General features: G+C 39.6%; 1 protein-coding gene across 2 annotated transcripts in view; it reads left to right on the top strand.

Moving 5' to 3' along the window:
• Mic26-27 (MICOS complex subunit 26/27) overlaps positions 1 to 12,653 on the top strand; it is a 73,911-nt gene that overhangs the window by 3,992 nt on the left and 57,266 nt on the right. The gene's annotated exons all lie outside the window — the stretch shown is intronic.

Here is a 12,653-nt window from a genome sequence, read left to right as displayed (position 1 = left end):
ATTTATCATAATGATTTATAAAATAAAAAAATTAAAAGACAAAATTAAGAAAAGAAAAATTTTAAATGGAAAAAGAAAACAAAACAAACAAAAAAAGATGAAGGGGAAAGGGCTAGAGTGCATTTTGCTACACCTGAGATTGATGCCGACCGGGCTAGCCAGGTGGGTAAAGTGCCTGCCTGGCAACCCAAAGGTCGTGGGTTCGATTCCTGCCTCGGGCTTGGATCAAAGTACTGCAAAAACCTTGAGAGGTGCATTATGGCCACAGAAGCCTATGCGCCAACAACTACCAAAAAAAAAACCTGAGATTGATGACTTATTGAAAATTGTATGGTTACTATTATTCATTTGTCATGAATAATGTTAAATTTCCTTGAATAATAATGAAAGGGAAGTATGTCGAGCAAGAAAATCAACTTCCTTAAATTTCAGTTATTCATATTTAATACAGTATAGTCAGTCAGTCTGTTATTTAATTAAGAATTTTTATGTAATTATCTTTATGACATCATGGTTGCTACCTGCGATTGGTTCCTGCACTGTTAAGTAGTTTATACAGTTTAGATCCATAGTGAGAATGAAGCCAAAGCTATATAGTGCCCCTTGTACTTTCTGTAACACGTTTGAATTAATAACAGCTGTCCAGTCGATTCAAAAAAACTGTTTCTGCATAATATATTTCCAGCACATGATTTATAATCTATAAGAGGTAGGTTGAACTTGCCCATAATGAGGAAATCACACTTATATTCAAGTTGCTTAAAGGGATTTTTGCCATACTCTTTTCAACTATTTGGTCTGTAATAGACCTTCCTTTTACTGCAGATCATCTAAACTTAATCTGATTGCTTTCAGGGAGTTTTTGATAAGAAGCATGACCTTTGCCTTCATCCCTTCCTGTTCTCTCCTGAATGCACTGTATTCACCATAGTGAAATTCTGTGAAATTCTGCATTTCCTATCACTGGATGTCACCATATGTCTGTTAGTCCTACTATATCAGCATTGGTTTACTTAATCAGAAGCTCAGATTTGTTTAATTTATTTACTCCATGTAGTTGAATTTGAGAAAGCTTGTTTTTAATGCTTCAGATATTTTTTAAAAATAAGGTAAAGATTGTCATACTTTAATGATAATGAACTGACCTTGGTCATATGAAAATAAGCTTAGAAATTGTGTCTTTAAAGTGCTGCAGTTCTTTTTATGGTATGAAAGAGATATTAAGAAATTACATTGGATTTGTAGTTTTTTATTGATGATAAACAATAAAAATGTTGTTTGGAGGGGCCCTTTGTTATTATTATTTAAGCTTATTACTGTAATATAGTTTAAAATCATGCTTTTGAATTCTTTTTAAACTACTGCTTATATTATTTACTGCTGATGAGAAATGGTATAAAAATTCTATTAGATAACTTTTATTTTCTTTAATAAAAGAAATAAATATGCTACTCTATGTTGCAAGAACATGATTTTGAGTATTTTAACCTTTAACTGTATATATATATATATATATAGTATTACTCCACATGTTTCAGATGTGGGTCCGTTTTCTACGAATCAATCTGAAAAAGAATTTTACAGTAATTAAACTTTACATTATGATGTAACATGGAAGAATAGTATTTATATAGTAAAATGCCTAAAATTGTGTTTTTGGAATGCAGAGTGGTGTGCTTATTTCTTATATTAATAGTCTTGCATCAATATTTCATGCATCCACATTGTTCTTCACAACTTATATATTAAGCTTATTACTGTAATATAGTTTAAAATCATGCTTTTGAATTCTTTTTAAACTACTGCTTATATTATTTACTGCTGATGAGAAATGGTATAAAAATTCTATTAGATAACTTTTATTTTCTTTAATAAAATAAATAAATATGCTACTCTATGTTGCAAGAACATGATTTTGAGTATTTTAACCTTTAACTGTATATATAGTATTACTCCACATGTTTCAGATGTGGGTCCTTTTTCTACGAATCAATCTGAAAAAGAATTTTACAGTAATTAAACTTTACATTATGATGTAACATGGAAGAATAGTATTTATATAGTAAAATGCCTAAAATTGTGTTTTTGCAATGCAGAGTGGTGTGCTTATTTCTTATATTAATAGTCTTGCATCAATATTTCATGCATCCACATTGTTCTTCACAACTTATAACTTTTATTATATAAGATCTGTAAGTTTTTAATGGATTCCACTGCTTCTTTGAGTTGGAATCATGACTTATTGCTAACTAAACTTTTTTTTTTTGGAATGTTGATTCCTTAAAAAAAAAAAAGAACGAGAGAGAGACAAGCCCCATTAGTTGGTATAAGGATTTTACATAATATACTGTCTTTCAGCTTTCATTGTTGTTATTTTTCATGGTACTGGCAATCTGTAGCGTAGGAATGCCTTGGCATTAGGGCAGGTGTCAAGGATGCTGGTATCAGAAGGGCACCACTGACAGGCCACATCTGTTCCATGCTATTTCGCCACCTTAGGCTAGCAGATGAAATGGCGTCCCTAGGTGATGTTGCATCAGGATGTGAGGGCAGGGTGAAAATTAATTTTGCCAAATGGCGTGCTTTCGGAAGGTGATTAAAGCCTGCATGCATCCTTAAATCTGAGTACAGTACATACTGTATAGCATCATAGATCTGTTTGCCCTCCAGAACACCCCTCGACGTGGGCACCTGTACGTGGTGAGGGGACCTCCCAGTGATGCTGCTGGACTTCCAGACTAGCATCACTGGGATCCAATGCCCACAGCCCAGGTTCCAGGCTTACATCAATGTAATCCGGCGTGTTTGCCGTGCGCTGCGACCCGTGGAAATTTGGAAAGGGGGATCCTGGTGGTTGAGGGGCCCAGCTTCAATACACCACTTTGGCCCCTGCTTCGACAAGACGGGTGGTCCTGGAAGGCCCGGCTAGGATCAATCGGCTAGTAGGCTCGCCTGCGAGGGTCAACCGTGACAATGCCACGCCCCTACCCTCATGGTCCGAGGGACAGGATTCAGGCTGGCGGCGGTGCGGGTATAGTGTCTGGGTAGCCCTGGCGTCCCACTCCCGAGCGCATTTATTGCATGCCGGGTAGTGGGCGTCCCTTTGGGCTCCGTGGTGGGTGGGGAGCCCGGGCACTGAACCATATAAAAAACTCTATGAATCCTGATAAACTAACTTCTTCAGGGGCCCCAACCCGGTCCCTATCTGAAACAATTGATAAAGAAGCAGATAGCGTTATTGCTAATAAGAGGCAGCGAACCGAACTACCATCAGGGCCAGTCCCAAAGTTCTTAATTATGCATTCTACCAATGAGACACCAATTGGTAAAATGTCGCCCTTTTTTATACAAAAAGGGTTAGACGGATTAGCAGGTTCACCCAAATCAGTTAAAAGGCTTCGTTCTGGAGACCTTTTAATTGAAACTAAAAATGACAGGCAATCTGAACATCTACTCCGAACAACATCAATCGGAGGAATACCTATAACAGTGACACCACACAGAACACTCAATTCATCGAGAGGTGTCATTTCGGAGTGGGACCTTCTCGACGTAACCGAGGAGGAAATCTGCTCCGAATTAAAACCCCAGGGAGTTATTGCCGTCAAGAGAATTACTGCGCGAAGGGATGGAAAAATAGTTAAAACCAGGAGCGTTATCCTGGCTTTTAACTCTCCTAAACCTCCTGACGAGATAAAAGTTGGATACATCAACTGTTCAGTGCGTCCATACGTTCCGAACCCTTTGCGGTGCTTTAAATGCCAGAAGTATGGACATTCTCAAATGGCCTGCCGCGGAGTCCTTGCATGCGCTCGATGCGGTGCAAAGGACCACGAAACATCATCATGTTCAGCCGAAAAACCCACCTGTATTAACTGTGAAGGCGAACACCCGGCCTATTCACGAGCATGCCAGAGGTGGAAAGAAGAAAAAGAAATTCAACGGCTAAAGGCAGAGCTAAATATATCATACCAGGAGGCAAGGAAATCGGTCAAACCCCTGAATATCAACAAACCTACCTACGCCCAGAAGGTAGCAGGGAGATGTTCCGTCGGAACTCAGACGGACATGACCATTCCTCCAAAGGAGTCTTTCACTCCCATCGCGCGGTATCTATTAAGTTCTCAAAAACCTGCACAAAAGGACCAATCAGCTGCCACTCCTATATCGGTACCTCCTAATGCTCCACAAATTACAAAGGTAATTATGAAAGAAAAGAATAAGAAAGGGGAAGTCCCCCCTAGTACCCAAGAAAAGATGGATGTCGAGCAGAAGGAGGTACCAGATGATTCAGTCTTGGAATTCTTTGCGGAGGAGGAAATGGACACGGGACAGCGTCCATTCTTCCCTAAAAAAGACAAATCCAAGACTGATAAAAGTAAGCCCTCAGCACCTCGGAAGCCGCCTGATGGACCCACCAAGCCAAAATAATGGCTAAATTCCTACAATGGAATTGTCGTGGATTCCGGCGAAATATAGATGACATCAAGGCCCTCCTGCAAAAGCACGAGCCAGTTTGCTTTTGCTTGCAGGAGACATATCTAAAGGCAAATGACGATCCCATGATGCATAACACCACAATTTTTCGTAAGGATAGAATTGCGGATGGCTCTGTACATGGGGGAGTGGCTATCCTTGTGGGTAACCAGACCCCAGTGCAGCCCTTACTAATTACAACTAGCCTAGAGGCTGTTGCAATTCGCCTTACGGTGGGATTTTTATTAACTGTGTGCTCTATCTATTTGCCACCTGGGACTGACATCTCCCAGGCAGACCTTGATGATCTTCTAACGCAGTTGCCTCCCCTTTCTTACTTCTCGGGGATATGAATGGACATAACACCCTGTGGGGTAGTGCCAACATCAACGGAAGGGGACGAGTCATAGAGCATATGCTCAATGACAGTGACCTTTCCCTTCTAAATACTGGAACAAACACCTTCTTCCACATGCCTATCCGTACCTTTTCTGCCATTGATCTCTCTATCTGCTCCCCTTCTCTACTCCCTTCACTCACTTGGGAAGTGGAGGAGAATCCATACGGAAGCGATCACTTCCCTGTGATAACCTCGTTACACAGTGGGAGACCATGTCTTCCCTTCAGGTTACCACGGTGGAAGATTGATCAGGCTGACTGGACTGCCTTCCAACATCAGGCAAATTTTGATCTTAGCACAGTCAGTCAAGAGCCTATCAATGATGCAGTCAAGTACATCACAGAAAATATTGTCCAAGCAGCTGCAAATGCTGTTCCAAAAACATCAACCCGGTTTCCACCATTTCCCAAACCTTGGTGGAATTCACAATGCACAGCAGCAAAAAAGGCTCAAAACAAAGCGTGGGGGATATTTCGCCGATATCCTACCACGAACAACCTTATTGCTTTCAAACGTGCACGAGCCAAAGCACGCTACATCCATCGTCAGAGTCAAAAGGAATCGTGGATCCGTTTTACATCATCTATTAACCAGTCTACCAACTCTAAGGTAGTCTGGGATAAAATCCGGAAAATGAAGGGAAAATATACATCCCACCCTTCTTCAATCCTAGATTATAATGGATGCGCTATTGCAGATCCAACTGCAATAGCCAATGCTCTTGGGGAAACATTCTCTAACATCTCTGCAACATCTTCGTATTCCCCAGAGTTCCTGGTCCTGAAAAATAAACTGGAAAAACAGGCACTTAATTTTAAGTCCAAGGGCCTCTATCCCTACAATGGGTCGTTCACTATTCATGAGCTGAAAAGAGCCCTCGCCCTTTCCAAAGCAAGTGCTGTTGGACCAGATGGTATCCATTATGAAATGGTTAAACATCTTTCACCAAAATCTATGGATTGTCTGCTCCTTCTGTATAACAGAATCTTTACTGAAGGGCAGTTTCCGGACTCCTGGCGCAAGGCAATCGTTCTTGCCTTCCCTAAGCCAGGAAAGGATCCAAAAGTCACCACCAATTATCGTCCTATTGCTCTGACTAGCTGTCTGTGCAAAATCCTGGAGAGAATGGTTAATTCTCGTTTAATATGGTATCTCGAATCAAATGACCTTCTCTCCAACATCCAGTGCGGCTTCCGAAGGAACCGGTCCACTCTGGACCATCTTATTAGATTGGAAGCATCCATCCGGGATGCTTTCCTAAAACGCGAACACTTGGTGTCGGTGTTTTTTGACATGGAGAAAGCGTATGACACAACTTGGAGATTTGGCATCTTAAAAGAACTGCATAGCCTGGGTCTTAGGGGGCAACTCCCCATTTTTATTAAAAACTTTTTAGCCAATCGATCTTTCCAAGTTCGTGTGGGATCCTCACTCTCTCGCTCCTTTAGCCAAGAGGAGGGAGTACCACAAGGATCAGTATTAAGTGTCACGCTTTTTGCCATCAAAGTAAATTCCATCACAGAACAACTTCCTCCAACTGTAAACAGTGCCCTCTATGTTGATGACTTTAGCATATTTTGTCAGTCATGCAACATGAGGGTTATTGAAAGACAACTGCAAAAAGCCATTGATCGTCTTAATTCCTGGGCACTTACTAATGGCTTCAGGTTCTCGCCGGAGAAGACCGTTTGCGTGCACTTTTGCCGTAAGCGTAATCTTCATCCTGAACCTGAATTAAGGCTCGGACAAAATGCTATTCCAGTAGCGTCGGACACAAAATTTTTGGGACTCGTATTTGATAAAAAGTTGACTTTTCTGGATCACATCCGTCAACTCCGCACAAAGTGCACAAGAGGGCTGAATATTCTGCGCTCTCTTTCCTCAACATCTTGGGGTGCGGATCGATGCACCCTTCTATGCATCTACCGTGCACTTGTACGATCCAGACTAGATTACGGGTCCCTGGTATACAATTCGCCCAGAGACAGTGTACTTCGTTGGCTAGATCCTGTCCATCATCTGGCTCTCCGTACCGCTATTGGAGCATATCGAACATCTCCAGTCTAGAGCTTATATGTCGAAGCAAACGAACCGCCGTTATCGCTTCGACGTAAGCAGTTGTCTCTAAACTACGCTTTAAAGCTGAAATCCCTGCCAGACCATCCTACGTGGCCATCCGTTTTTGAGCCACGATGGGAAAATTTGTACAACACCCGTAAGACTGCCAATCGTCCTTTTGGTATTCGTCTCCAAGAGCTACTCAAAGAACTTAATATCAAGGTAGACAAGGTTGCCCAAACACCGAAGCAACCCCTTCCACCCTGGCATGCTCATGTTCCGGCATGTGACTTGTCCCTCAGAAATTGGGGAAAGTCGGACACTCCATCATCGGTCTACCTGCAGCTTCATTCAGCACACCGAGCTGAACATTCTGACTTTGCGCCAGTTTACACAGACGGCTCGAAGTCGGAATCATATGTGGGATCTGCTGCTGTCTTTACAGACAGCACTACATCGGAGCAGATTCCCTCTGAATGCAGCATATTTACTGCAGAGCTGCACGCTGTAGAGTTAGCCTTGGATCACATTAGTGAATGTCAATACCAACGGTTCATTATATATTCCGACTCTCTCAGCATGTTACAGGCTTTAATAACTGTGAGATATAATCCTCATCCAGTTCTGTCTAGTATTCAGCAGAAGATTCACTTCCTGCTTGGACGTGAATATGATATCCGCTTCTGCTGGATCCCCAGCCACATTGGGATTAGGGGAAATGATTTGGCTGACACCGCAGCCAAATCAGCAGTTCCCAATAATAATTGCTGCCTGTCAGTCCCCTATACAGACTACAGGCAAATAATACATCAAAAGATACATTCCCAATGGCAAGATTCGTGGAATAGACAGACTGGGAATAAACTATATCGTATAAAGCCTGTAATTGAACTGTGGCAGTCTAGTCTGCGCAGGAATCGTAAAGAGGAAGTTGTTCTCGCCCGGACCCGCATAGGACATAGTCATTTGACACATTCATTTTTGCTGAGGGCTGATGACCCTCCTATGTGTGTGTCCTGTGGCACAATTTTAACGATCAGACACCTTTTAATTGACTGTCCAGATTTTAGCAGCACCCGTTTTACCGCTTTTAATCATCTGACTGAGCCTTATACACTCAGTCAGATTTTATCCGACAATGACAACGTGTCTGCTATTTTTAGCTTTTTGAAAGCAATAAAGGTTTTTAATCGTATTTAAAATTTATATGTTATTGTTATTTATTTATGTTTTTTTGTTTTTAGATCTGGACATGGTGGCCTAATTAGGTCACTGAGATGTTAAATTTTTAGATATTACCTGGTCTTGGCGCATTATAGCCTTAGTCGCTAATGTGCCAATAAAATCCAAACCAAACCAAACCAAACCTCCAGAACATAACTTTGAGGGGACCAATCAGGTGACCGCTTCATCAGCACATGCTCGAATGCATAGTTTGAAATTGAGGCATTGTGTACATTCTATGATACTGAATAAGTTAGAAGTTGTGTGTGTGTGCTTGCTATATGAATATTGTGATTTTACTCTAAATAAAACAACAAAAGGCCCAATTAATTTTAGACATGCCACCAAAGAAAAAAAGGTTACATCGGTACCTTGTAGTAAGGCTGCATAAAGAGGAAATTTAAAAAAAAAAAAAAAAAAACCATTCCGCTAGTTTACAAAACTGGCTTACAATAGAAGGTGACAATGAAAACGAACTTAATTCGAATGAGGATGAAACAAATGATGCAACTGAAATGGAAGTCCAAGAGAAAACCCCAAACAATTGAAGTCATTTTAAAAGGATTAAGAAATATGGATCGATATAAAGAAATATGACCTTTTTAACAATTAAAAATAATTCAACATTCAGAAATACAGTACAAGATGGGAAATAAATCAGAAATAAGCAGGAATAAATAAATTTTCTAACATTTTAAAACAATTAATTTATTAATACATACATATTAAGAAACAATTTTTTTCATACGTACATGATGCGCACAATATTACTACACTTAAGAATTATTTTGCAAAATATTTGACTATCTTTTGTTGTCCATTCGATTTTAGTGTACGTCGATCGTTAAAAAAAAGTTCACATTTGTTTTAACACTCAAACACGTATGTTCAGGAAGGCCTCAATGAAGTTTCAAAAGCTGCCAACACTTCATGTTTAGAAGGTTTAATAACTTAGTTGTCCTCATTTTCTTCTTCTTGTCATCGATATTGTCACTAGTTCTTAAATTAATTTTTTTTTTTTTTTTTTTTTTGAAATTGTCCAAAATGTCAGTGTCACATGGATATTCAACTACTGTGACCATGTAAATAGAAATAGAGGAAATTTACAGCAAAGTGTGGATGATTGACTTCTGTGAAATGATAAATGACCACTTGTCGGGGTAAAGGAAAACCACTCTCTCCTAAATCTCTAACAGGTTTACAGTAGAAGGTTGACCAGAGCCTATTGTCTGAATGCAGAAAATGTCTTGATCTGCCCATTATGTATCCTTAGTCCACTGGCCATGTATCCATAGCCAGTGGGCAGATCTCAACTTCTCGGTATGTGGGACAGGTAGTTGGATAGGTTTTATGGTACCACTAGGCCGACCAGGCTAGCCGAGTGGGTAAAGTACCTGCCCGGCAACCCAAAGGTCGCGGGTTCGATTCCCGCCTCGGGCTTGGATCAAAGTACTGCAAAAAACCTTGGGAGGTGCAATATGGCCACAGAAGCCGATGCGCCAACAACTACCAAATCAAAAAAAAAAAAAAATGGTACCACTAAGTTTCAGATGCTAATTTCTTTAGCTCTTAATTCATGCTTAGCAACAGCACTATTGCCTAAATTGCCTGAAGGCCAGAGGTGGGAACAATATGTACCCAGTTAAGTCTCTCATAATCCATTCATTATATGGAAAATTTTCTTCATTCTACGGAAACTATTTTAAATGTAATTACCAAGGGGAATTCAAAAAAATTCGCTAATTGAAAATTTTACTATAAAGAAGTTCCTTAAATACAGTTCCGACTGTACTTATTATTATTTATTATGATTTTACCGATTATCGAAAAAAGGTGCATAGCCACAAATTTGCCAAGGGTACCAAAAACCTAGCTATGCTTCTGCTGGCAATATGTAGGTAGGTAACTCGTGCAGTTTTAACTTAGATTTTATTAATGTCTCATCAGTTATGAGAAAGTCATTAGTGTTTTGAAACATTTGACATGTACTAAAGTTGGTCCATAAGTACTGCCTCTTTGGAATATAAAGGTATATGATAACAGAAAAAAGTTGAAATTTATATTATTTATTAAAGAAACACTGGGAAGCACATGCACATTATTCCATGTATTCACCTTGTTTATTAATATATTTGTGCCAGCATTCTTTCCAACTGACCTATGTAGTGTGGTAAAAGGATGCCTAAAAGGATGTAAAATATCTCTTCATATATCCAAATTTAAAAAATCAGAGAAAGCTATACTGAGATGGGGCAAAACCCTCTTGCTGTTTTTATCCAAGTCATGGGCAGTGTGTGGCTTGTCATTATCATGGTGTATTGTGATTTGATGTCCTCTTAGAGCCTTTATTTTTGTTTTATTGCCTTTAGCATTAGCGGTGGCATATGATGCAAGAAAGCAAGCTTATACAGCATCAGCCAAAAAAAAAAACATCCCAATTCATCTATCCATTCACTCCAAAAATTTGTCCAGTTCTTCCTTGAATTTATTTAAGCTATCAACTTCCACAATGACAGGTAGAAGTTTGTTCCAGCAATCAACCATTCACTGGCTAAAGGCAAATTTCTGCGCATCTATTCTGCAACTGTCTTTCCTCAATTTGAATTTACGACCCCCCCCCAAGTGCATAATCTGAGCAAGAGGAAGAATCCCATCAGCATTGAGCATCCTCAAACCATTCAAAGCCTTATACACTGCAATCAGATCACCTCACAGGTGCCTAGTCTCTAGATGCTGCAATTTGCAGAACTTAAGACTTTCTTAGCAAGAGCACCCCTTTGTACCCCCTCACCAATCTCGTTGTCCTCTGTACTCACTCGAGCAGCTCTACATCCTTCCTAAAATGAGGCCTCCAGACCTTGTATACAGTACTCAAGGTGTGGCCTGACCATTGCCTTATACAAAGGGATAATCACCTCCTTATTCTTGCTAGCAAAGTTCCTGTATATCATTGACAAGACCCCATGAACTGCTCTGGCAGCTTGTTTGCACTGCACCGAAAACTTCATTTCTGACTGCACAATTACCCCCAGGTCTTTTTCACTACCCTGAGTCTAGTACTGCCCTGACTCTCTTCACTACCCTGAGTCTAGTACTGCATAGTTGGTATTATACTCTGCAGTTACTGCTATCCATATGCTGTACTTTGCATTTGTCAGTGTTAAATTTCAGTTGCCACTTCTCAGCCCATCTGCCCAACTTTTAGTGTACTGCCATTATCAAACCTGCCAACCTTTCTATCATATCCAAACTTGCACATTAAGCCTAGTATACCTTCATCAATATCATTGATAAATATAATAGAAAACAACAATGGGCCCAACACCAAACACTGGGGGACTCCACTAATAACATTTTTAGCATATTTTCCTATGTGATTATAAGTCATGATTGGGAGATGAATGTACCTATTGTCCCGCAACTCCCGCTGTTTTCATGCCTGCTGCTCAAAAAACAATAGAAAGAGAACAAATGTTTAGTTTGTTTTAGTGCATTGCATGGATTGTTGTGTTCTGTGCACTGCAAAAAGACATATTTTGTTTCGTTATTTATTCAAGTAATAAAAAATCATGAAAATGATGGGTAAACCAAGAGTTGTGCTTTCAATTGAACAAAAACTTTAAATTATTCAAAAGTTTAAAACAACATAGTAAGTTTTTTCATTTTTTATCTATCGTCATATTTTTTAGGTACTTTGCTGAATATTTTTCGATATTTTTGGATTAGCCGGGAAATTGATTATCCAGGATTTTATTTTTACCGTCTATCCCGGAAAATCGAGAGTCTACTCTGTGATATCAAAATTATTTTTTGCATCCAGTTCTTTTGTGACCACATCATAGTATCCAATCAAATTGATCAGACAAGATTTTCCCTTAACAAATCCATGCTGTGTCTGAACTGCAGTCTTGTCTAGATGATCCTGCATAAAGCTTATCGAATGTTTGGCAGTATCTTTCCTTATTTATAGTCTGACCTTTATCTAAAAAATTAACCAAAATTGAGCTTCTCCTGTTCCAAAACACTTTGACCCTAATTTTCTCTGATGATCTGGCAGTTTAAGGTTTTCCCCCCACAGGAGATGATGGCTGCATCTATTCCATAGACTTGCATTTGGAATAAGGTTCGTAATGGAGGATCCAGATCTCATCACCTTTTTTCAGGCTTTTAAAAAAATCTTGAAAGTTATTGCACTCTTGAAACAGGTTTTGGTAGATCTCCTGCCTAGAGAATTTCATTTTTCTTGTTAACATATTGGGTACCCATTGGCAGCATATTTTCCTATAATTTGGTGTGTTTAAAATGGATAATACACTTATTTTGAATGCCTCAGTGCATTGTGTCAATGCATATGTGGTAGTTGTCCCATATTTTTGAATCATTTATCCAAAATCTTAGTGTTTTCTTCATTGCACACATACTTTGGGTCTTTTATTCCTTGGCTGGTCACAAGCGTTAGTGACTCCTCCTTTAAAACATGCAAGCCATCTACGAA

This window comes from Mastigoproctus giganteus, chromosome 12, assembly GCF_048544385.1.
Source record: "Mastigoproctus giganteus isolate SK-2022 chromosome 12, ASM4854438v1, whole genome shotgun sequence".
Taxonomy (NCBI): Eukaryota; Metazoa; Arthropoda; class Arachnida; order Uropygi; family Thelyphonidae; genus Mastigoproctus; species Mastigoproctus giganteus.
This window is presented reverse-complemented; position numbering and strand designations above follow the sequence as displayed.